The sequence below is a fragment of the Macrobrachium rosenbergii genome, chromosome 56 (assembly GCF_040412425.1).
Source record: "Macrobrachium rosenbergii isolate ZJJX-2024 chromosome 56, ASM4041242v1, whole genome shotgun sequence".
In the NCBI taxonomy this organism is placed as follows: domain Eukaryota; kingdom Metazoa; phylum Arthropoda; class Malacostraca; order Decapoda; family Palaemonidae; genus Macrobrachium; species Macrobrachium rosenbergii.
In genome coordinates this window covers 77,193,332-77,218,862 of record NC_089796.1, presented here as the reverse complement: position 1 = coordinate 77,218,862, position 25,531 = coordinate 77,193,332, and the positions used below count along the sequence as shown (strand labels likewise).

The 25,531-nt window shown below is 39.8% G+C and overlaps 1 protein-coding gene and 1 long non-coding RNA gene across 6 annotated transcripts in view; both read right to left on the bottom strand.

Annotated features, from left to right (window-relative positions):
- The window catches only part of LOC136836102 (uncharacterized), a 199,560-nt gene that overhangs the window by 166,968 nt on the left and 7,061 nt on the right, over window positions 1-25,531 (bottom strand). The window contains exon 1 of one of the 5 annotated variants that reach the window (XM_067100087.1): window positions 12,796-12,893. The exons of the other annotated variants lie outside the window; for them this stretch is intronic. The gene's annotated coding sequence lies outside the window, so the exon portion shown is untranslated. Of the gene's footprint in view, window positions 1-12,795; window positions 12,894-25,531 lie in introns of those variants that run through there. 5 annotated transcript variants of the gene reach the window in all.
- The window catches only part of LOC136836104 (uncharacterized), a 27,992-nt gene extending 2,461 nt beyond the window's left edge, over window positions 1-25,531 (bottom strand). The window contains exon 1 of the long non-coding RNA XR_010852348.1: window positions 25,494-25,531. This is a non-coding gene — a long non-coding RNA (uncharacterized lncRNA). The remainder of the gene's footprint in view (window positions 1-25,493) is intronic.

Here is a 25,531-nt window from a genome sequence, read left to right as displayed (position 1 = left end):
TTTAAGGTTTGAAAAGCATCACTGTTTAGCTGTCTAAGATATTGTTTACTGTAATTCTTCTGAGCAAGTAAAACGACAAATTTCACCATTAACTTGTAAATACTCCGTTTTGGTTTCCATATATGCTGTGCTTGCATTTTATTATATACTCTGTGCTTGCATTTTATTATCCTAAATAAACTAAAGTAAAAAATGCGCCGAAGTTTCTTCGGCGCAATCGAGTTTTCTGTACACCCGCTACACAGTGTATAATCAAGGCCACCGAAAATAGACTATCTTTCGGTGGTCTCGGTATAATGCTGTATGAGCCCCGGTCCATGAAACTTTAACCACGGCCCGGTGGTGGCCTATCCTATAACGTCGCCGGAAGTAGGACTATGGCTAACTTTACCCTTAAATAAAATAAAAACTACCGAGGCTACAGAACTACAATTTTGTATGTTTGATGACTGGAGGGTGGATGATCAACATATAAATTTGCAGCCCTTTAGCCTCAGTAGTTTTTAAGATCTAAGTGCGGACAGAATAAAGTGCGGACGGACAGACAAAGCCGGCGCAATAGTTTTCTTTTACAGAAAACTAAAACCACATTTTAATCTGATCAAACACTGAACTGAAATGAACATCTTGGATGAGGAATACTAAAGTCATTTTGGAGAGAGGGAAAATTTATGAGATCTTAAGCTCAACTTAGTCCAGTCTACAAAGTTGCTTCCAACCATTTCTGGAACTTAGATCTATACACACACACACACACACACACACACAGAAAAAAAAACTATAATTTTTTTTATAACCAAGTCAGTTCTAGGCTTCTTCATTACCTGTAGAATTTTTTCTTTTTTTAGACAATCATGGGAAAAGTGGTTATTTTCTAAGCTTTCCAAACATCATGGCTTGGCATAAGCTGTGACTCTTTCACGTGAAGAAAATATTCACTTTCCACAAATTGAGAAAATATCTACACAGTTTAGCGTCAATTATTCCTTGGCATGTGGCTGATCAAAAGCTCATAGTGTGTGAATTTCATCGAAGTTCATCAATAACTTATGAGAGAGAGAGAGAGAGAGAGAGAGAGAGAGAGAGGCTGAAATACCTACTGACATAAAACCACATCCTACAGAAATCGACTATACGGTATCCTACCAAATGTTGAAAAGTAACACATCCTTTTACTTTCAATAAAACTGACAAATACCCCTCATTCACCCAGTCTATACGAGTCCGGAAAAGTAGATTACTGATCGTATACAAGTGTCAACACGACAATAACAATAAAACACAATTAAAAATGGGGTTCCGGTTCAAAGTGATGACCTTATCAACTCATGATTAGGTAATCAATTCTTGTCCTGACATTCCACTCGAGTGCAGTTCTGACGGAAGCGAACCAATTTTCCTCAAACGTAATGTATATACGTCATTTCTCGTCGCTGGGACCAAGTTTAGAGTAAATTTACTAAAGTACATACATACTCAAATATACAAACACTTTTTTTTTTTTGTTCCATGTTACCACACGCATCCGGCACACGTTAAAAAAAATTAAAAACTCGTGGGAAAAATAGTTTTACCGCTATCTATGATACGGTACCCGTTTCGTAGCAATCTTGCTGACAGCCAAGAAGACCTGGCTGGCTCAGATGCCCGAAAACGACCTGGGTATGGGCATGTACAACCTGACAACCACTGCGCCTGTATTAACCTAAACAGTAGGAAGCTTAGCAGTAGGCTTACGTACCTAGCGGTCAGTCCGCTATTTTCGGCAACCCCAGCTCACCCAAAATGGAGCTATTGATCAGACATTATTACTCTGTCACCCACCTCAACATAAGTCACTGTTCTCGAAATCTCCCAAAATGGTCCTTCTCGCCAGACGAAGAAAAAGGAGTGGGAGGGTCGCAGATGAAAAGAGGAATGCAGAAGTCGGCGATGGGGGAAATGGGGAAGGAACGAGAATGAGGGGAAAGGATGAAAGGTACACAACAGACGATGCAAAAATGAAAGTACAAAGGAAAGAAGGGAGGCCTGAAAGATGATGATGATGAGATACGAGAACTTGGGAGAGAGAGAGAGAGAGAGAGAGAGAGAGAGAGAGAGAGAAGAGGTCCGTAACTGAAGAAGGAGAGAGAGAGAGAGAGAGAGAGAGAGAGAGAGAGGGAGAGAGAGAGAGAGAGAGAGAGAATGATCAAGATGGACTTCCCAGCCATAATCGTCGATTTCTGCGGAAGGGGGAGATGAAGGAGGAAATGGGGGAGATGAAGGAGGAAGAGGGGGAGGAGAAGGAAGAGGGAGAGGAGCAAGACCCAGAGAATATTCTTTTTAGACCTTGGAGAGCAGGAGGAAGCGGAAAACTACTCTGCCACGTGTGTTATGGCAGAGAGAGAAAATCCCGCCGGAGAAATGGAGGCAGAGAAGGAAAACATTTATCAGAGACGTCTGTCTCTGGACGACCACCACCTCCTCCTCCTCCTCCTCCTCCCCACCCCTGTTGCCATCTCCCTTTCGGACAGAGGGTGGTCTGAGGATAATGAGAGTTGTGTAAGAAGGCAAAGATTGAGGAGGAGGAGGAGGAGGAGGAGGAGGAGGAGGGCGTGGGGACTTAGAGCCCTCTGTCGCAATGGTCTTTGCCACCATCCCTACTGACGAATTAGTTAAAGTTCATTAATATCCATCCCCGTCCCGACCTTCTACAGAAAGCCGGGTGGCATCAAAGAGATCTCTCTCTCCGGGAAGTGTCAAGGAGCCACTCAAAAGGTTCCTCCTGCCTGGTGGTGACAAAACCACCCAGGTTCCAGGACTTCAGTTCGATCCTCCCCTGAGAAGACGACCTCTGCAAACCATTTGGGAACTGAATTGAAAACATCGATTTTTTTAAAACGGTTTCACGAGTATCTCAGACCACATCTGGTAATTTCCAGGCAAGAAACAGACAGAAACATCATCAAGCAAACTGCTACAGAATAAGAGCAGTTCATTAAAATACTGGTTAAATAAAACACGTATAATAAAAACTCGAGAAGACACATTAGCATGAATGGTGTCATATTAACTTCAGTTAATTAGATGCCATTCATGCTAATGAATATTCTATGAATGCAAACATGACATTTATACTTTGGCACGTGTGTGTGTTTGTGTGTGATTGTGTGTGTGTTTGTGTGATTGTTTAGGTGCAAACCATCACTTGCACAAACATCCTGACAATAAAAATTGCATTTACCCTTAACGAATGCCACATCAAATAGCCACACAAGTGAAAAATGAAAAAAAGGAGGTCAACACCAAAATCTAAACAGACTGCCCACTGGCAAAATGCCCCGTCAGGCGACCCGGGGCATTTTAAAAGGCGAAACACGACCCCCTCAATGCACTTGAATATGGCCTTATTATCAGCAATTGTCTGATAATGGCCTCCTCCTCTGCTCGACCCCTCTGACAGACCTAACTGCCTGCCTAAGCAAGCCGTGACTCCTGCTGGTTCTGAACTGCTGCTGCAGATCAAGGAGCATTTTTATCTCTACCAATAAGATATATATATATATATATATATATATATATATATATATATATATATATATATATATATATATATATAAGAAAAAAAAATTCTACTGGTTCTGAACCACCACTGCGGATCAAGAAATATTTTGGTCTCTACCAAAAAAATAATTCTACTGGTTCTGAACCGCTGCTGATCAGGAAACATTTTTATCTCTACAAAAAAATAATTCTACTGGTTCTGAACTGCTGCTGATCAGGAAACATTTTGATCTTTACAAAAAAATCATTCTACTGGTTCTGCACCGCTGCGGATCAAGAAATATTTTGATCTCTACTAGAAAAATAATTCTACTGGTTCTGAACCGCTGTTGATCAGGAAACATTTTTATCTCTACAAAAAAAAATATATATATGTATATATATAAAATTCTACTGGTCCTGAACCGCTTCTGCAGATCAAGTAATATTTTTATCTCTACCCAAAACAAAAAAAAATTTAATTTGTAAAGAAAAAATACATCACCATGTCGCTACAAACAGAAAAACAGGGAGGCGACTGAGCATGCTTTTATGAACGCTCCTGGTTCTGAACCACTGCGGCTCAAGAAATATTTATGAATATTTATTCATGTCCTAAAAAAAAAAGATGAGAAGGCATAAAAAAACCATTATCATATGAATATGATTATATACATATATACATACATACATACACACTATACACACACACACATATATTTTTTCTTCTTCGTTTTAACGTGCGTTTTCCCATTTTTATATGGGGTAAGCACGATGCCTGTTTTTCGAAGGACTTTGATTTGGCGTTGGGGTAGGCCGTAGCCTCGATCGGCTGCCCTGCCTGACATCGCTGTATACATACATACATACATATATATATATATATATATATATACATATATATATATAGAGAGAGAGAGAGAGAGAGAGAGAGAGAGAGAGAGAGAGAGAGAGAGAGAGAGAGAGAGAGAGAGACCTATATCAATAATACGGAATAACAGAATAATGGTACCATCATAAACCCCAAAGTAAAAATATTCTTATACCATTATTCAACTCAATGCTCCTTGAAGAGTCTCCCGCCACCCCTGCTCTTTCCCGAAATAAAAAAAAAATCCGAGGGGAATGACTCCTCTGGATAACTAAACAATTTAATGGTCTCCACAGGCTTTCTTCAGAGTCCTGTGGTTGTGTCGTCACAATGTCAGACAAGCATATCCCCAGAACAAGTAATTTAGTATTTTTGCCATCGCAGGAATAAGAGGTTTGGGGACAAAACATGAAAAGGTTAGGGAAAATGCGATAAAAGGTTAGGGACAAAACAAGAAATGTTTAGGGAGAAAACGATAAGAGGCTAGGGATAAAACGATGAAAGGCTAGGGTGAAAACTATAAAAGCGTAGGGAGAAAACGATAAAAGGCTAGGGTGAAAACTATAAAAGGTTAGGGAGAAAACGATAAAAGGCTAGGGCGAAAACTATAAAAGTTTAGGGAGAAAACGATAAAAGGCTACGGTGAAAACTATAAAAGTTTAGGGAGAAAACGATAAAAGGCTACGGTGAAAACTATAAAAGGTTAGGGAGAAAACGATGAAAGGCTAGGGCGAAAACTATAAAAGCGTAGGGAGAAAATGATAAAAGGCTATGTTGAAAACTATAAAAGGTTAGGGAGAAAACGATAAAAGGCTAGGGTGAAAACTATAAGAGGTTAGGGAGAAAACGATGAAAGGCTAGGGCGAAAACTATGAAAGGGTAGGGAGAAAACGATACAAGGCTAGGGTGAAAACTATAAAAAGCTAGGGAGAAACAAAAAGTTAGGGAGAAAACAGTAAAATGCTAGGGAGAAAACGAAGTTGGGGAGAAAACAAAATGTTAGGGAGAAAAAGAAGTTACGGAAAAATACAATAAAAGGCTCTGGAGAAAACACTGAAAAGGTTAGGGAGAAAACAAAATGTTAGGGAAAAAACAAAATGTTAAGGGAAAAATAATAGAACGTTAGGGAGAAACCAACAAAAGGTTAAGGGGAAACCAACAAAATATTAGGGAGAAAACATCAGACTAGGGAGAAAACAACAAAATGTTAGGGAGAAAACAACCAAGCACAAACCCGAACAAAAACTGAAAAAAACCCGGGAATATCAAAACACACACAAATCAGACTGACGTCCACCGGGATGGAAAAGAAAATTTATGACGGGGTTTATTGCATAAAGCGAGGCAAGGCAGAACTTCATAAATGCCCCGCTGACCGGATCTGGGCCACATGTCCCTAAAATGTCCGAGGGATGGGGGAAGAAGACGTAGCTACGGGTTGTAGGGAAATGACTTTATATACCAGGACCCACTCCTGCTATATAGAACAGAACAGAATGTAGAATTTACGCCAAAGACCAAGCGCTGGGACCTTTGAGGTCATTCAGCGCTGAGACAGAAACTGACGTTAAAAATTACTTAAAAGGTGTCGGAGAAATCGAGTTTTCTGTACAGTGTATAATGCTGTATGAGCCGTGTACCATGAAGCTTTCAGCCACGGCCCAGTGGTGGCCTGTCCTATATCGCTGCCAACAGCACGATTATGGCTAATTTTAATCTTAAATAAAATAAAAACTACTGAGGCTAGAGGGCTGCAATTTGGCATGTTTGATGATTGGAGGGTGGACGATCAACCTACCAATTTGCAGCCCTCTAGCCTCAGTAGTTTTTAAGATCTGAGGTCGGACAGAAAAAGTGCGGACGGACAGACAAAGCCGGCACAACAGTTTTCTTTTACAAAAACTAAAAATTGTCGGGAGAAAGTAGACAGCAAGACGGAAGAGAATGAACGGAGGTACAAGAAAAGGAACGAAAGAGGCTGCAGCTAGGGGCCGAAGGGACGCTGCAAAGCACCTTGAGTAATGCCTACAGTTGACCGCGCGAGGCTCAAGATGGCGCTAACCCCCATACGGGGTACACTGTGTGTGACCAACTGAAACATTTTAAATGTAATATCACTGGGACCAAAAACAGCGGATATAAAGTCCGAACTTCGCCAACAAAACCTCTGAAAAAAAATCCTGAAATATAATTTTGAAAAATCCCAAACTTAGCCAACAAAACCACTGAAAAACAAAATCCTGATATAAAATTTTAAAAAATCCCATTTCTTCGAAATCTGCAGCCATCTGCCCAACTAGAAGAGGAACAAGGGCTTCAAGACCCTAAGTATTTGTAGGAGGAGGGGCGGCAGCAGGTGGCCAGTTGGCACGATAAGTCGTGGATGTCGTGCCCAATGCCACTCCCTGAAACCACGGGGCATTTGCGTGCATGGTTTCAGAGTCGCCCCAAGCACAACCGGCTATCTTGATAAGTGCTTTTGTGAATGCAAGGGATCTGTATGGCTGGGTATAAGGCAACTAAACACACATTCGTTTGCCAGTAATAAAATGGGACCAAATAAACCCTACTGCCTTATAAGTAAAGCTCCCATATACTTTATAAATTTGCAAATTCCTACTGCAAATAAAGCATACTATCGAACTGTCGTAATGTTGAATGAAAAACGCTTACAAATTGAATTTATCCAAATTATCCTTTCTTGCATTATCGTAGGAACATTAGCCTAAATACGCATGCGTGACTATGGTCAAAGTTTCGAGTGATATTACAAAATGCTAGTATAAAAATTCAACAGTTAAAAAACTGCAAATTTTGCGAGTAATTTGTAATCTTCCTAACATACAAACCTGAAGGTCTTTACATAGGGTTTAGCTTCTATATAACGACCGAAGGTTTGTATCTGTGTAGAAACAAATAGCAAATATTTAAAGTAATTTGTATTTTTCCTAACATACACAATTGAAGGTCTTTCCACAGAAGATAAATCCTACCTAAAGACCTTCAGGTTTGTATTTGTGTAGGAAAATACCATTTGATCAATAATGATTATTAAAACAGGTAATGTTTCAAGTTTTAGTTTAGCTAGTATAAATAAAAAAAATCTTCAAATAAATAGTCCTCATTCATAAATACAGAGTGTTTATATATAATATCCTACATCATCCAAACTAGAAAAATAAAAGCCTCTCGCCTCAAGAGAGATGAAGTATTTAAATTTCAATCCACTTGATATTCAAATTTCTTTACATTTAAAATTAAAACTTTAGTCTAATATAGGTTAAAATTTCATTCACTTGAAATTTGAACTTCAATCTACTTGAAATTTGAACTTTAATCTTCTTGAAATTTGAACTTTAATCTTCTTGAAATTTGAACTTTAATCTTCTTGAAATTTGAACGTCAATCTTCTTAAATTTGGTTACAATCTACTTGAAATCTGAACTTCAATCTACTGAGGATCAAAATTTCAATCTACTTGAAATTTGAACTTCAATCTACTTGAAATCTGACTTCAATCTACTCGAGATCAAAATTTCAACCTACTTGAAATTTGAACTTCAATCTACTTGAAATCTGAACTTCAATCTACTCGAGATCAAAATTTCAATCTACTTGAAATTTGAACTTCAATCTACTTGAAATCTGAACTTCAATCTACTCGAGATCAAAATTTCAATCTACTTGAAATTTGAACTTCAATCTACTTGAAATCTGAACTTCAATCTACTTGAGATTTAAATCTCAGCGTGCTTGAAATTTCAATTTCAATCTTCCTCTGCAATTGCACTCCAGCAGCAGCCTCGCATGAACTCCATTCCATCTTGCAAATGACGAGAGAGAGAGAGAGAGAGAGAGAGAGAGAGAGAGAATTTCCAAGTCACTTCAGCACTCTCGTTGGGAAAAGTCAGACAGGCAGGCTAAATGGCTGGAGAGGGATTAACCCGGGAAACGGGGATGGGAGGGGGGGGGGAGAGGAAAGAGGGGTTGTGTTTAAGTGCCCCAGCCATAAAACAGAAAACCGCTCCGGGGCATATAAACACTTACACGAAAAAGGATGCTGGTGGGACGGTGGTGGGGGCAGTGGGGGCCTGGGTCTGGGACCTTGAAAAACTATAGTCACAGACCGAAAAAAAATTCTAACTACCGAAATCCAGGGTTATTAATTTGGGGGTTCGGATGTGGGGTTACTTCAATGCTGAGTACTGTGTGTATTAGACTAATTATTTGTGTAAAATGTACAACAATAATACTGACACGGTACAATTTTTCTTTGGGTAAAATTTAGAAAAAATATGCTGACACGGTACAATTTTTCTTTTCCTTAAATGTATAAAACGAATCTGACACGGTACAACTGATTTTTTTATGTATAAAAATTGCTGACACGGTACAATTTTTCTTTTTGTAAAATTTAGGAAAAAAAATACTGACACGGTACAATTTTTCTTTTTGTAAAATTTTGGAAAAAATATGCTGACACGGTACAATTTTTCTTTGTGTAAAATTTAGAAAAAATATGCTGACACGGTGCAATTTTTCTTTTTGTAAAATGCATAAAACGAATCTGACACGGTACAACTGGTCCGTTTTAATTAAAAAAAAATGTTGACACGGTACAATTTTTCTTTTTGTAAAGTTAGATCTTTTGCTTATTGTATGAGAGCCCGGACCAATGTGGGCACCTTCCGCGGAAAGAGAAGTAGCGACTTAGATACCTGGTGGTTGGTTAACTGCATTCAGAAAGGGACAGGTAAATTCACCCCAAAAACTGAGGTATTCCGATCTTAAAAAAAAAAAAAAACCTTGTAAATCCACAGCCAGATTCGAATCCAACTTGTAATTCAATTTCATTGGAATCCATTAATCACTGACAAACACTCGGGTGAATGCAAATGACCTCCCCACATGGCCGTAATGTACTGCATAACCTCCTGACGGAGATAATTGAACCTCAGAGGGGTACGATATACGAACCTTTGGGTATGTCATGCCAAATCCGGTCCTGGTGAAAATGAATCCCAAAACTATATAGCCTATGTACTGAAAGGTGAATTTACTTTAAAACATAACGAATTTACTTAAAATAAAAATTGACAAATCCTTACTTGTTCTACATTCTTTAAGCTTACGCGGTAGCCTTATGATCCACTGTCTCTGGGCTGCAAATTAGCACGATTCCTATAGGCATTTCGGAATGTTAACTGTTAACACACACACACACACACACTAGTGGCATTCAGAAATCTTAACTGTTAACACACACACACACACACACACAATCCTCTTTCTTAAGAGAAACTGCTGGGAGGTCTGAACCGATTCTGCATGATGCGCCCTCATTCGCCAAGGGCAAGATGCATAGCTGAGGAGTCAGAAGCGCCGAACGAACAGGGGTTTGTAACACACAACCGGATGTAAACATGGTAACAAGGGAATGATTCTGTCTGCCCCCGAATTCTCTCTTTCTCTCTCTCTCTCTCTCTCTCTCTCTCTCTCTCTCTCTCTCTCTCGACTTTCATTTTACTTCTGTGTGTATTAGTGTTTTGTCTCTCTCTCTCTCCCCCCTCTCTCTCTCTCTCTCTCTCTCTCTCTCTCTCTCTCTCTCTCTCTCTCTCGACTTTCATTTTACTTCTATTGTGTATTAGTGTTTTGTGTCTGTAGTCTCTCTCTCTCTCTCTCTCTCTCTCTCTCTCTCTCTCTCTCTCTCTCTCTCTGACTTTCATTTTACTTCTATTGTGTATTAGTGTTTTGTATCTGTAGTCTCTCTCTCTCTCTCTCTCTCTCTCTCTCTCTCTCTCTCTCTCTCTCTCTCATTTTTCATTTTCTATTAGTGTATTAGTGTTTTCTCTCTCTCTCTCTCTCTCTCTCTCTCTCTCTCTCTCTCTCTCTCTCTCTCTCTCTCTCCTTTCATTTTACTCCTATTGTTTATTAGTGTTTTGTCTCCCCCTCTCTCTCTCTCTCTCCCTAAACTTCTATTCTATCTCTATCGTGTATCAGTCTGTAATTTGTGAGAGAGAGAGAGAGAGAGAGAGAGAGAGAGAGGGGATGACAAGACGAAATTATAAAGAACTGCGTGTGAGAAAGTGAATGAAAATCCGAAGGAACATATTGATGCCCGAGGAAAAATAAAACCAGACAATGATCCCACAACAAGGCCCTGGGGCTGAGAGAGAGAGAGAGAGAGAGAGAGAGAGAGAGAGAAGAAGAAGAGAGAGAGAGAGAGAGAATTCCAAGCAAGAACACCGGATGGAGGAGACCCGGGGTGAACGACAATTGAGAAATTCACAACATGGGAAAACGGAAGGGACTATATACGAATGCTTCTCTCTCTCTCTCTCTCTCTCTCTCTCTCTCTCTCTCTCTCTCTCTCTCTCTCTCTCTCCTGGGAGTGTTCGGTGTGCAATAGGGAGCATGGGAGAATGTGAAAAGAGCAAATCAGAAGGTTGCAAAGGTTACTGCAAAGGTTAGGGAAAAGGAACCCCAAGGTACATTCGCATGGCAGTGTTGCAGATTGGGGAGGGTGATTGGGGGGGTGGGGGGTTATTGCAAGCTGCAAGTCTAGTTCAATCAATGCATTAGTACGTCACCACTAGGGTAGAGTACAAATCCTGAGGTTATGAGTACATTCAGCAACGAATTATTCCAGTTGGAAATTGCTAAAATGCCCTTTTATTTCTTGGGAGAGAAGACGGGAAATTAGATTGTAACAGAAGAAGAAGAAGAAGAAGAAGAAGAAGAAGAAGAAGATACAATTTAGGCGGGAAGCCCAAGCGCTGGGACCTGTGAGGTCATTCAGCGTTGAAGAGAAAACTGAGAGTAAAAGGTTCAAAGGTGTAACAGGAGGAAAACCTCGCAGTTGCGCTTAAGAAACAACTGTTAGAAGAGGGTGGAAAGTAGAAGATTACGAACGGAGGTATAGTAAAAGGAATGAAAGGGGTTGCAGCTAGGGGCCGAAGGGGCGCTGCAAAGAACCTTCAGTAATGCCTACAGTGCACCGCGCGTGAGGGAAATTAGATTATTACAAGGCGCCTCAAGTTACTTTCCAAAAGTTGACAAGTGTAAACAGAAAATATAACTTGCCAACTCAAGACAGGTTAATTAAGCTTTGGAAGTAGCGTCGGCAACTCAAATTTCTTGCTTCCGAACTATAATTTATTTAATAAATTATTTATTAAATAACTGTATTTAATAAACACCAACTTCAATGTCTAGTAACAAAAACATTCTACTAAAACGTGGCATACGTTTACCATATCGTAAATAGTCACATTTTCGAACTTCCGATACGAGAGAGAGAGATGAATAAATTTGCAATATGCTTACTATAGCAAAAAAGTCACGCAATCTCTGCACCTATTCCTGCTGCAGAGAGAGAGAGAGAGAGAGAGAGAGAGAGAGAGAGAGAGAGAGAGAGAGAGAGAGAGAGAGAGAGAGAAATGAATAATGTTGTAATATGCTTACTATAACAAAAAGTCACACAACCTCTGCACCTATTCCTGCTGCAGAGAGAGAGAGAGAGAGAGAGAGAGAGAGAGAGAGAGAGATAATGAATAAATGCTGTCATATGCTTACTACAGCAAAAAAAAAAAAAAATCACAAAACCTCTGCATCCATTCCTACCGAAGGCCGTCCTTGGACATATCGATAAAAAGTGATACGAAACCGACCCTACTCAATCATTACATTACATATCTTCAGCTGTTCAAGGATGAGTGAAAACATCGATGACTGGCCTTAAAATCCTCTGAAGAAACAAACGCCTCGTCGTGTTCACCTGGACTTCGTATAACCACTGAATCCGAAGGGATTCGAACGCACACATGTCAGGCAGTGAGTCAGATTACCATACAACCCAGTGCCACGCAATATGATCCTTATATCCCAGTACATGTATGCAGAATGACTACACCTTGGTCTGAGATTCAGCACTTGGGTCCCGACCCTCTCTTATATTACAAAATTCGGCATCCACTAGTAAGTTCGTGGTACAGACAGACAAGGGTGACATTCAGGTGATCTAACTACTAGCTAGAGTGGCAATAATAATAATAATAACCCTCTATAACCAATTATGAGCCAGATACCGGCTCCAACCTACAACAATGGCAAGAAACGTAATGTCACCAAGTTGTTAATAATAATAATAATAATAATAATAATAATAATAATAATAATAATATTGGAGAAACAAATCTACAGTTTTGTATGGGTATATTTAAAAATAAATAAATATCTTTTTTTAAATACATGTACCCATACATAACTGTGAATTTGTTTCTCCATTTCAAGACTCATGCCACTATGCGCATTTTTAATAATAATAATAATAATAATAATTAATAAACGTCACACTACACGACTCAAGAAGTCGTCCACAAACACCGCCATGGCTGACTCACTTGGTGGTAAGTTCCTTAATCCTTCGTCTTTTCTCAGGGATAATTAGCCGCTCCCTGACCCCTCCAACCCCAAAACGAACCCCTTCTACCCTTAACCCCACGGCAACCAACCCCCCCTCTCAACCGTCATCAGATCTCCCCTTCCCCCAAAAGCCAATGACAACTCCTTGGCTCCAACCTCTTTCACAGGAACCTCCTAAACTAAACAGCAAATTCCCAGAAGTTCAAGAAACGGAATGATGAAAGTGATGCCACATTATCTTTCGCGGGGCTGAAATTTTTTCGTCTTTCATCAAGCGACTTTCATCAGCAGTGGCAGAACAGAATATAGAGAGTTTAGGCCAAAGACCAAGCGCTGGGACCTACGAAGTCATTCAGCGCTGAAAGGGATACAAGAAAGAGAATGTGAACGGAGGTACAGTAAAAGGAATGAAAGGGGTTGTAGCTAGGGGCCGAAGGGACGCTGCAAAGAACCTTCAGCGGTGACAAAAGAAAACTACTTAGGAATTTGGTCTGAGCAAAGTATTTAAGGGTTCAAAAGTGAGAAATGACAAAAGCAATCGCAGGTCAAAAGTAATCACCTCTTGCAATAATTTACGAAGTATACTTATAGACTGTTTGCTGGCCAGACGCCTATAAATGGACTCTTGGTCTCTTCAGCACATGACAAGCAAGACTGTAATCCTGATTAATGGAATAAGACTGTAATCCCAATTAATAAAATAAGACTGTAATCTTGATAACAGAATAAGACTGTAATCCCGATTAATAAAATTAGACTGTAATCCCGACTAATAAAATTAGACTGCAATCCCGATTAATAAAATAAGACTGAAATCTTGATAAATAAGAGTGTAATCCCGATTAATAAAATTAGATTGTAATCCCGATTAATAAAATAAGACAGTAATCCAGATTAATAAAATACGACTGTACTCCCGATTAACAAAATAGAGGAATGATTTGTTGTCAATAGATTCGCTGCTAAATGAAGTAGACAGGCCTTATGCCAGCGTGGTCTTCCTTCCTACAACCCTTGAACCCCACCAACACACAATAACCGCCCCCCCCCCAAAAGAGGCATCTTGAGTTACCACTGCCCTTGTTCCCCATCTTCATCCAAGATGGCCGTCGTCAAACGATCAGGTAGCTCCCTCCTCCTCAGTTACTTCCTCCTCATCCTCCTCCTCCTCCTCCAAACATCTGCTTCTTTCCTTTTCCTTTCTTCCTTTCTTCCCCCCACCCACCACCCCACCAACACTTTCCTTCCTTCCCTAACCCTTTCCCAAACCAAGACAAGAACAACAAAGTTATTCTCGCTTGAAACCTTTTAAGAGACACTATACCGCTGATCACTGTATATAGGAGGGTAGAGAACGACAGGGTACGGATAGAAAACGGTGTGGGGACAGGGATTCGTGAGACTTTGAAAAGACCCTTTTTTTTTTTTTTTTAAAGAAGAGTCAGGTGAAATAACTGTGTGAGACTTAGAAAGGATTTTTTATAAGTATACCTTAGTTTAACCAGACCACTGAGCTGATTAACAGCTCTCCTAGAGAGGGCTGGCCCGAAGGATTAGATTTATTTTACGTGGCTAAGAACCAACTGGTTACCTAGCAACGGGACCTACAGCTTATTGTGGAATCCGAGAAATGAATTTCTATCACCGGAAATCAATTCCTCTAATTCTTCATTGGCCGGCCGGAGAGTCGAACGCTGGAAGAAGAGTCAGGTGAAATAACTTTGTGAGTTTCAAAGCTCGGGTCTAAAGCACTGTACATCAATGGAAGGAAAGAATTCATTCCGAGACAGGAGTAACCAGGGTCCAAGGAATACATTTACTTCTACTACAGGGCTTGCCGTCTACGACAAAGAGGCCTCGATATCATCATCGCAGTTACCTTGAAGTAGATTCTACGACGATTCTTTTACGACAATTGGACCTTGGTTACTCATGCCTCGCGATTAATTCCTTCATTCAACTTACTGTGCTTAGAGCCGAGCTTTGAAATTCCCAAAGTTATTTCACCTGACTCTTCTTAAAAAAAAAAAAAAAAGTCTCACGAATCCCCCACTGTTTTCTATCCGTACTCTCTCTCTCTCTCTCTCTCTCTCTCTCTCTCTCTCTCTCTCTCTCTCTCTCTCTCTCTCTCTTTACGTATCACTCTATCCGCGCTGTATTGGTTCCAGACTGCCGTGGGGAACGAGGAGAGCTCCCATTCACTCGAATCAGAAGCAGAATTCCAAAATAAATTCCTTCCTAGAGCAACCTGTAAAACAAGGGTGATGCGATGCCCTACAGAATATAACACCCACGACTATAAACCTGCAGGTGACCAGCGTATCCAAGGTCAAATAACACAAATACGGTGCACCTATGACCACACGCACGGGTCTGGTGGCATGTTCAGGAGAGCTTTCCTCGGAATTATTCTTATCACGAGACCGTATCAGCGTAGCCTGCATAGAAAGAGACAAGGACATTCGCAGGATGACGACTTCGTTTACTCGATTTGCTTCCCCGGAAGAATCAGGATTCTTTGCCATCCAAAGAGGATGAATAATCAGGATTCTTTGCCATCCAAAGAGAATGAATAATCAGGGTTCTTTACCAGCCAAAGAGGATGAAAAAGCAGGATTCTTTACCAACCAGAGGGTGAAAAAAAAACAGTAAAAAATGCGCCGAGGTTTCTTCGGCGCAATCGAGTTTTCTGTACAATGTACAATCAAGGTCACTGAAAATAGATCTATCTTTCGGTGGTCTCGGTATAATGCGGCCCATGAAACTTTAACCACGGCCCGGTGGTGGCCTGGCCTATATCGCTGCCAACAGCACGATTATGGCTAACTTTAACCTTAAATAAAAATAAAAACTGCTGAGGCTAGAGGGCTGCAATTTGGTATGTTTGATGATCGGAGGGTGGATGATCAACATAGCAATTTGCAGCCCTCTAGCCTCAGTAGTTTTTAAGATCTGAGGGCGGACAGAAAAAGTGCGGGCGGACAGACAAGTCGGCACAATAGTTTTCCTTTCAGAATAAACCAACATATAAGGACATCTAAAACGACGGAAGTCTGCCACTGTATATTATTATTATTATTATTATTATTACTATTATTATTCAGAAGATGGTAATTTCCAAAGATTCTCACCTCAGCTTTCGACAAAAGAAGACGGGAAGTTTATCAGCTGTCTACCTACTGCGAGATCCAGCGTGTGAATCTCTCAACTCGTATAGCAATCACAGTCTTGATAAAGCTGCTTATTCTGATGGCTTTACCAACAAGACAACTGTCAGGGCAAGTTGCTTTCCGATTTGTTTTTAGATACAAAATTCCTGTACACATTCGGAAATAAAATTATATAAAGGTAATTCTTATGAAGCCGATACGTTCGCAAATAAAATTATATAAGGGTAACTCTTATGAAGCCGATACGTTCGCAAATAAAATTATATAAAGGTAATTCTTACGAAGCCGATACGTTCGCAACCAAAAATTATATAAAGGTAATTCTTACGAAGCTGATACGTTCGCAAATAAAATTATATAACGGTAATTAAGCAGATACGTTCACAAATAAAATTATATAAAGGTAATTCTTAAGAAGCCGATACGTTCACAAAAAAAAATTATATAAAGGTCATTCTTACGAAGCTGATACGTTCGCAAATAAAATTATATAACGGTAATTAAGCCGATACGTTCACAAATAAAATTACATAAAGGTAATTCTTACGAAGCTGATACGTTCGCAAATAAAATTATATAAAGGTAATTCTTACGAAGCTGATACGTTCGCAAATAAAATTATATAACGGTAATTAAGCCGATACGTTCACAAATAAAATTACATAAAGGTAATTCTTACGAAGCCGGTACGTTCGCAAATAAAATTATATAAAGGTAATTCTTACGAAGCTGATACGTTCGCAAATAAAATTATATAACGGTAATTAAGCCGATACGTTCACAACAAAATTACATAAAGGTAATTCTTACGAAGCCGGTACGTTCGCAATAAAATTATATAAAGGTAATTCTTACGAAGCTGATAAGTTCGCAAATAAAATTATATAACGGTAATTAAGCCGATACGGTCACAAATAAAATTACATAAAGGTAATTCTTATGAAGCCGATACGTTCGCAAATAAAATTATATATAGGTAATTCTTATGAAACCGATACGTTCGCAAATAAAATTATATAAAGGTAATTCTTATGAAACCGATACGTTCGCAAATAAAATTATATGAAGGTAATTCTTACGAAGCCAATACGTTCGCGAATAAAATTATATAAAGGTAATTCTTATGAAGCCGACGGGACGGGCAACTTTACAGGCCTCTGCTGACGCGACTAGGGATATAGGAAAGAATAGACCTAAAAAAAAAAAAAAAAAGTAATATGTAACTTGTATAAACATTAAATTAGCAAAATGGAGTGGAATGGAATATAAAATTCAGGCCGACAAACTGGGACCTATGAGGTCATTCAGCGCTGAAAGGGTAATGAGAGCAAAAAGGTTGTAAAGAGAGAAAAACCTCGCAGCTGCACTATGAATCAGTTGTTAGAAGAAAGAGAATACGAACGGAGTTACAGTAAGAGGAATGAACGAGGTTTCAGCTAGGGGAGTATCCTACAATGATCCAGGGATTTTCTTTGTTCCACGTCACAAGGGAACCAGAATCTTCGAGAAAGAATTGGTGCGTTTCAACATGAATCATGTCGTAACACTGCGCAGTATTGCATCATAAACTCGAGGTCATTCTCACTGTGACCAAAAGAAGGCGAGAGATTTCAGCCATCGACTTGAGGAGGTGCTAAATACAGACACACGGTAACTCTTCAGCTTGAAGTTCTTCACTCTAATAAACAAATAAAAGACACAGAATAGAATAGAATAGAACAGCACAGAATTTAGGCCAATAGAATAGAATAGTACAGAATTTAGGCCAACAGAATAGAATGGTACAGAATTTAGGCCAATAGAATAGAATAGTACAGAATTTAGGCCAATAGAATAGAATAGTACAGAATTTAGGCCAATAGAATAGAATAGTACAGAATTTAGGCCAATATAATAGAATAGTACAGAATTTAGGCCAACAGAATAGAATAGTACAGAATTTAGGCCAATAGAATAGAATAGTACAACATTTAGGCCAATAGAATAGTAAAAAATTTAGGCCTAAGGCCAACCACTGGGACATACGAGGTCATTCAGAGCTGAAACGGAAACTGACAGGACAGTAAAAAGGTTTGAAAGGTGTAACAGGAGGAAAACCTCAAAGCAGTTGCACTATGAAACAATCGTTAGAAGAGGGAGGAAAATCATATGAGAGAAAGAGAATATGAACAGAAGTGCATAAACGTAAAGAAAGGGGTTGCAGCTAGGGGCCGAAGGGACGCTGCCAAGAACATTACGCAATGCCTACAGCGTACTGCATGAGGTGCACCGGCGGCACTAACCCCTTATGGGAAACAATGAACACAATCAGCAATCAGTCAGTTACACCCAGGCCTTAGATTATCAACTATATTTTGAGAGCTTTACCATTTCTTGGCGACACACTCCACCATACGCGTTTCCCCTTTGCGATCTGGTTTGATTATATTAAATCTAGGCCTGCAAGCTCTCTCTCTCTCTCTCTCTCTCTCTCTCTCTCTCTCTCTCTCTTTCAGAGTACCAAATCCTGATGAACTTTTTCACTTCAAAGTAAACTTTGTTCTCAACTCTACCAAATACTAAATTTCATGTATTTCCAGGCATAACTATATGAATAGACGATGTGAAGGTATATATGATTTATTGTCAAGTACCCTAAGATCTGCACTATAGGCTATACCACACTAACATTTAAAATAACTATATATATATATATATATATATATATATATATATATATATATATATATATATATATATATATATATATATATATAATATAGATAGATAGATAGATACTGACTGACTGACTGATTTATTGATTGATTGACAGACAGACAGACAGACAGAGACAGACAGACAGACAGATAGATAGATAGATAGATAGATAAAAAGGAAAGAAACTAACAAGGCGGACATGCCATCATCTTTTACCAAAGACTGTAACACCAGGCACAACCCACCCACAAGACTACCACGCAGCTAACGGTAGCACAAGAGGAACCACACACCGGAAGCTTTAAAACAGGAAGGAAATAATAGTAAACCCCCCCTCTCCCCGCCCCCCGCGCCATTCTCTAGTCCCCCCCCCTTATTTCCCGTCCCAATCACTTCCTCTTCTCCGAAGTAGATGAATGTGATCAGTGAGTGAGTGAGTGAGTGAGTCTCTGTCTGTGGTCACAACTTATATATAAAAATACTTTTTTTATAATTAAATTTCCAAATTTTCATCTTCATTTTCATTGACAATTTTTTTTGAGTGTCTTTCACATCTTCATATTTTTCATCTTCATTTTCATTGACTTCCATTTTTTTTATATATATTTTACAAGTCGGAACATGGCATGACGCTAATTGGTTGATTGATTTACGGTTAATCAAGCTGGCGTCACAGCATCTACGTTACTGACGGCGTAGTGATATTAAGCAGGAAACTAAAAATACTAAATCAAAAGGAGTTTCATATAAGAAATATCTAAAAATATTCTCTCTCTCTCTCTCTCTCGGCCAAAGGCCAAGCACTGGGACCTATGAGGTCATTCAGCGCTGAAAGGGAAATTGACAGTAAAGGGTCTGAAAGGTGTAACAGGAGGAAAACCTCAAAGCAGTTGCACTATGAATCAATTGTTAGGGAAGGGTGGGAAGTAAGGTGGAAGAAAGAGAATATGAAAGGAGGTACAGTAAAAGGAATGAAAGGGGGTTTCAGCTAGGGGCCGAAAGCACGCTGCAGAGAACCTTAAGTAATGCCTACAGTGCACGCACAACACCCCCTTACGGAGGCAATGTCTATCTCTGTCACGTCTCGAAGAGAGGAACCCATTTCATTACACAATTCGAAAACTAAATAAATAAATAAATAAATAAATCTTCAGGATTGAGGGCGTACAGTTTATATACTGTACATCGGGTAAGCTTTCGTTCGATACTTGTCCAGGCTCGGTACATATCCATAAGAACAGGGGAATTATAATTCACTTAAGGAGTAGTTCGACTAAGATCTTCATGCAAAGGTTAACATACGTGAACAGGTGTGATGCCCTCAGGGGAAAAAAAGCTGCTCTGAATTTAAAAAAAAAACGAAGTTTCTCACAAAGCCAGAAATACTTTCATAAGCCTTTAAAAGAGTATCAGAGAGAGAGAGTCAAATATGTTTGGTGTAAAGTTGTTGATCGACAATTCATCACCAAAGAGAGAGAGAGAGAGAGAGAGAGAGAGAGAGAGAGAGAGAGAGAGAGAGAGAGAGAGAGAATAAAGTCAATATATCTTTTGTGTAAGGTTGTTGATCGACTAGTCATTAGCAAAGAGAGAGAGAGAGAGAAAGAGAGAGAGAGAGAGAGAGAGAGAGAGAGAGAAGAGAGAGAGAATAAAGTCAATATATCTTTTGTGTAAGGTTGTTGATCGACTAGTCATTAGCAAAGAGAGAGAGAGAGAGAGAGAGAGAGAGAGAGAGAGAGAGAGAGAGAGAGAGAGAGAGAGAGAGAAGTCAAATATGTTTTGTGTAAAATTGTTGATCGACAATTCATCAACAAAGAGAGAGCGAGAGAGAGAGAGAGAGAGAGAGAATAAAATTGATATATATCCTTTTACATCGTTTATACGAGTCATTCCCGAGACGTTCAAAAAGTATCACAGAGTCCAGCCAACCTACAAAGCATTGGCATGCACTGTGTCCTCATCTCAGCAGATATCGAATTCATCAGCGTATCTACTGCACATCTGAACCAAAGCATAACAAATGCTCTTGATGATGACCCCATCAACCACGCAGCCGACTGGGATCTATACTCCAATTTCACGTCCTTGGTCCCAAGGCGTATGTTTTCAAGTGTCAAAAGCAGCTTCCTATTTAGCTGTACGGGAATGGAATCTTGGAATCTAAAATTTACACCAATAGCCATTCAGTTTCTCGTTGGGAGGGTCGGTAGTTGTGGGCTAGCACTCGCTTGGCCCGAGTTCGAGTCTCCGACCGGCCAATGAAGAATTAGAGGAATTGATTTCCGGTGATAGAAATTCATTTCTCGTCATAATGTGGTTCGGATTCCACAATAAACTGTCGGTCCCGTTGCTAGGTAACTAGTTGGTTCTTAGCCACGTAAAATAAGTCTAATCCTTCGGCCTAGCCCTAGGAGAGCTGTTAATCAGCTCAGTGGTCTGGTTAAACTAAGGTATACTTAACTTTGTGAGGTCATTCAGAGTACAGAAGCAGAGTAAAGAAAGTTCTAAAGCCATAACAGGATAAAACGATTGTTAGGAGAGGGTGGAAAGTATGATGGAAGGAAAGTATGATGGAAGGAAGAGAGATTATGAATGGAATTGCAGCTAAGGGGACGCTGCAAAGAACCTCAAGTAATGCCTGCAGTGCACCGCATGGCGTGCACTAAGGGCATTACCCCTTAAGGGGCCTATTTAGCTGCAATCCGCCAAAGGAACCGAATTACTTTTGCAGCAACCACCAATCTAATACACGAGTCAGGCACAGTGGTTGTTCTCGAAACCACTTTTTCTTCGGTCTAAATGTTCACAGGCCGAGAGAACGGGCAACTGCGTCCTCACACTATCCAGGTTCGAAGAAAGTCAGAATCATAACGGAGAAGGGAGATAAAGCGAAGCTTTTCCGGAAGAGAAGTGACAGATTCTCCTATGAATTGGAGATAGAATCGACTGGAAGCAGGCGAGATTAAGCCTCTATAATAGCATGCCCAATCCGTCGCTCATGAAAATACCGAATAACTTGACCGGGCCAGGACCCACAAGTTAATTGAATCCCTATGTATTGCTTAAAAAAATAGGTATTTGGATGATAACACGACCCCTAGAGCAATAACTGCTACAGCCTGGTGAATCGTGCTAGCTGAAGCACGCAGTAACATACACATGCAAAAGACTTCGTTGAATGTTGCAAATGCAAAGTTGATATTCCTGCTCCAGAATAAAGGTAGACGACAAGAAAGTCTCGCAGCTGAGAAGCCGTGTATTTGGTACGGTACCTGAAAATATGTGCGTCAATAAAAAAATACCAGCAGCAATGACAGTCTTGAATTTACTATTTCCTGATCTGAAGAAATGTAACCATTCTGCCCACGGGAAAAAATAAAACCGCTACACAGCTTAAAGCTAAGATACGTGAGATCTTTCTACCGCGGTCTCCGCCACAATATCTAGCCACTAAAAGCAACAAATCCGACTGTGTTAAGATGTTTGAACGGCATGAGACGAGACCTTCCTACAATGACGCAACAGAAGGGAACCAGACGCAGTCATAATGTTATAAAATATACACTCCAACTAAGCATTAAATGATCACGGAACCTATCCTTTATTCTAAGCGAGATCATAAACTTAACTTAATTTTCTTAAGTTTCACTTAGATTTTTCTCTACTTATTCAATAATTTGCGAATTTATTTTTTCCTGTTTTCATAAGTGATCTCTCCTTTCTATATTTCCTATTACCTTTTGTTACTTCTCACGAGCACCATATGTTTTGGAAGATTTTTGAATTTCTAGTCAATAGCCCCTGTGGTGAGCTCGTTCCATCTGAATAGGGTTCGCCTTCTGAATAAAAATATTGACAATACAAACAGGCTAACTAACGGCTCTACTGTCGCGTCCCAAACGCCATCTTAATTCATTTTTTTATCAATGGCCGCTGATTCAGAAAATTAAGGGTCCTAATGTCTTGTCCTAAACGAATGCGTGTACGTACTTCTCGCACAAAAGTGACAGTCAAACGCTATCAAAGAACAATTTCCATTTCTGCTTGAAGTAAACAGTGACAATAACCAAACGCTTTTAACGTATCAATTTCCATTTCTGCTTGAAGTAAACAGTGACGAGAAACCAAACGCTTTTAACATATCAATTTCCATTTCTGCTTGAAGTAAACAGTGACGAGAAACCAAACGCTTTTAACGTATCAATTTCCATTTCTGTTTGAAGTAAACAGTGACAATAGACCAAACGCTATTCATCCACAAAATTTCCATTTCTGCAGATGTTACTTGGTTCTTCTTCCTCGGAATCACTGCTCGCACAGTCAGTCAACTCACAGTCGCGTCTTCTTCTTCTTTTCTTCCTTCGGGAAACCCAAACATCGAGGTCCCTTCTCCTTCCCATGGCCCCTTTTAATCCTTCGCCATGTTGTGTGTGTGTGTGTGTGTGTGTGTGTGTCGGCCCCTAAGGAAACCTCACAACCCTGCGGCTCTTGTTTCCTCTGTAGGGGCTCAAAAATAAGGAACCCCAGGTCCCCCCTCGTTTCTCCTCCCCCTCCTACTCCGTCTCGGATACACCCAGGGGAGGAAGAGAAGAAGAAGAAGAGATGAGGAAGGTCGTGGGAGTCAGATGATAGGTGAGGGAGGGGGGAGGGACAGGGGGGGTGTGAAGGAGGTCTGGAGAATGAAGTGGAGGGGGTTTTAGTAATGGAGAAGCAGCGTACGGATGGAAGGGAGGAAATCTGTTCCACTTTACCTCCTTGCTAACCCCTGGCTCCCTTCTCTCTCGCTCTCTTTTCTAACTCTCATAATAAACATCGGTCTCTCTCTCTCTCTCTTAAAAATATATAAAAAACTCTCTCCTTCCAACTCTCTCTCTCTCTCATGCTTTCAAAGGCATATTTAGAACTCTCTTCATTCTTTTAACTCTCAAAATGAAAAGCCTCTCTCTCTCTCTCTCTCTCTTCTAACTCTCAAAATAAACATCAGTCTCTCTCTCTCTCTCTTAAAAATTTATAAAAAACTCTCTCCTTCCTTCCTTCCAACTCTCTCTCTCTCTCTCTCTTCCCATGTGACCGACCGACAACGTGCCAGGATGAGGATGAGGATGACGAGGAGGAAGAGGAGAAGGCGAGGAGTCAAGTGCTCATGGAAGAAACCCTTAGAGAGAAAGGTTGTGGCTTTTTGCTTGAAGTTAAAAAACGAAGGATCCCATTTCAACCAATTTCCTTTTCATTGCCTGGTTCTCCGACGATTTTAAAACCATTTTTCCTTTTCATTGCCTGAAATGACTGTGTAGGTTACGACATGAGAACAGAATAGAATAGAAACGGGACCTGTGAGTCATAACAAAAATTTTTAAAAGTCCAAAAATAGAATTTTTTCACAAAATATAAATTTTATATATTGGGGAGAGAAGTCCTCTGAGGTCATTCAGCGCATGAAAAGAAAGGGTGACAGAGGAAAATGCAGTTGTAGAAACAATTGTTAGAGAGGGTGGATATGACTGAGAAATGTAGTTTTAAACAGTCAAATTCACTATTTATACTGAGATCTGACAGACAACATTGCTGAGTCATGAAACACCGAACAATTATATTCTAGAACATAAAACCACGTCCGTGTGATAAAGATGGATGTTATTAACGTGATTTTCAAGTTGGTTTTAGAGTTTTTGAGTCCAAAATATAAAATGGTTTCAAGTTTTGACCCAAGATATATTGGGGAGATAAAGATGGTTTCGGTTATCTTCTGGTTTTAGAGGTCCATGATAAAGATGGTTTCAAGTTATCTGACCCAAGATACACCTCGCAAGTTGGTTTTAGAGTTTTCGAGTCCGTGTGTGATAAAGATGGTTTCAAGTTATCTGACCCAAGATACACCTCGCAAGTTGGTTTTAGAGTTTTGAGTGATAAAGAAAGTTATCTGACCCAAAAGTTGGTTTTAGAGTTGCACGTGTGTGATAAAGATGTTATCTGACCCAAGATACAATTGTTTTAGAGAGAGAGGTGTGATAAAGATGGTTTCCAAGTTATCTGACCCAAGATACACGGCAAGTTGGTTTTAGAGTTTTCTGATTTGATAAAGATGGAGTTATCTGACCCAAGATACACTCTCAAGTTGGTTTTAGAGTTTTGAGTCCGTGTGTGTGATAAAGATGGTTTCAAGTTATCTGGACCCAAGATACAACGCAAGTTGCTGAGCTCGAGTCCGTGTGTGATAAAGATGGTTTCAAGTTATCTGACCCAAGATACATATTCATTTAAAGAAGTTATCTGACCCAAGATACACAAGTTGGTTTTTCTGAGTCCGTGTGTGATAAAGATGGTTTCATGTTATCTGACCCAAGATACACCTCGCAAGTTGGTTTTAGAGTTTTTAGAGTTTGATAAAGATGGTCCTGACCCAAGTGTGTGATAAAAGATGGTGACCCAAGTTAAGTTGGTTTTCTGAGTCCCAAGTTATCTGACCCAAGATACACCTCGCAAGTTGGTTTTTAGAGTCTTCGAGTCCGTGTGTGATAAAGATGGGTTTTGACCCAAGATACGCCCATGAGGTGGTTTTAGAGCCTCCGTATCAACTATAAGCTCCCGCGTGATACCAAGAATACTGAAAAGGGTTATTTACATTTTGAAGACATTTTCTGGGTGCTTTGACAGCGTTGATGAATCAGTCAATAGGGAATGGAATGGAATATAGACTTCAGGCCAGTTAAGTATACCTTAGTTTAACCAGACCACTGAGCTGATTAACAGCTCTCCTAGGGCTGGCTCGAGGGATTAGATTTATTTTACGTGGCTAAGAACCAATTGGTTACCTAGCAACGGGACCTACAGCTTATTGTGGAATCCGAAC